This window comes from Acyrthosiphon pisum, chromosome A1, assembly GCF_005508785.2.
Source record: "Acyrthosiphon pisum isolate AL4f chromosome A1, pea_aphid_22Mar2018_4r6ur, whole genome shotgun sequence".
NCBI lineage: Eukaryota > Metazoa > Arthropoda > Insecta > Hemiptera > Aphididae > Acyrthosiphon > Acyrthosiphon pisum.
The window spans coordinates 119,835,947-119,837,179 of record NC_042494.1 but is presented as its reverse complement, the minus strand read 5'-3'; positions in this window follow the sequence as shown (position 1 = coordinate 119,837,179).

Here is a 1,233-nt window from a genome sequence, read left to right as displayed (position 1 = left end):
CGATGGTGAAAACCGAATTTGGGGCACGGACTTAGTTTTGAAGTTATGGCCTAATGAAGTTCACTATTTCGCGATTTTTTTTTTTCACTTATTTTGATTGTGATTGTGCCGTGGCTGGCAGTTGTCCGAAAAATTATAAGGTGGTTGTACGTTGGTTAACCTGTGGTTACCCTGTGACCAACTTAAGGTGGTGTTGCACAGCAAGTCGGGGGATATTTTCGATTTACGGAGCGGAGCGACGGCGCCGAGGAGCGTAGCGACGAGTGCCGCTAGCACGGCATCACTGTACGATGTCTTTCATCGTATGATAACTATCAATTAGTTTAGATTACATCATGAACTAAGAAGTTCATGGATTACAATATTACATACTATGATTATACTGATATTATTAGCGTTTATTATTAATTAAAAAAAATCATATCCCGGAGCGTAACGGTTGTCATCGTCACTGTCGTTATCGCGGTCCTTTTCGTTATCGTCGTTGTTGTCGTAGTCGTCGTCGTTCACGTGGTCGCCCTCGTCGAATTCACCTATTTCGCTACTGTATAAAATTCCTACACTTCCATTTGAATTTATCCAAAGACGCTTCTTCGCGTGTTAACTGTTAATGTCATTTTATGCCCTCTTATGCATTTCGGTGCATTATGTAATACACCAAAATTCTGGAGCATTTCTATTAATGCCAATCCTTCGTTTTGAAGAGACAGTTCCTTTAAGTCATATAAATTTAAACTCTTGACACTCATTGTAATATATTTTTAAAGAAAATGTAATTTAAGATATTAGAAAAAAACACTAGTTTCTTATATAACAAGTGCAATACTGAAACGTTTAGATATCTTTGTAATCTCATATTTAAATTGTTTTTGCTCAAAATACATTTATTATTTGTTATAATATCTTAATGAATGTCGTTAAGATAAAAATAATTGGTATATAGTGGTGTTTTCGAAATAGTCGTAGTAAACTAGTGTGATGCGCGAATGCGTAAAAATCGCGAAATAGTGAACTTCATTAGGCCATAACTTCAAAACTAAGTTCGTGCCCCAAATTCGGTTTTCACCATCGTTTTCAGCGTACTTAACTACATAAGTTTCCAGAAAAAAAAATTGCAAAAAAAAGGGTGCCCGGTAAAGTAGAAATGTTCCCAAAATTTCTACCAGAAGATAGCTTCGATTTCAACATATAGTACCTCATCTTTTATCAATTGGATCAAGATGGTACTTTAGA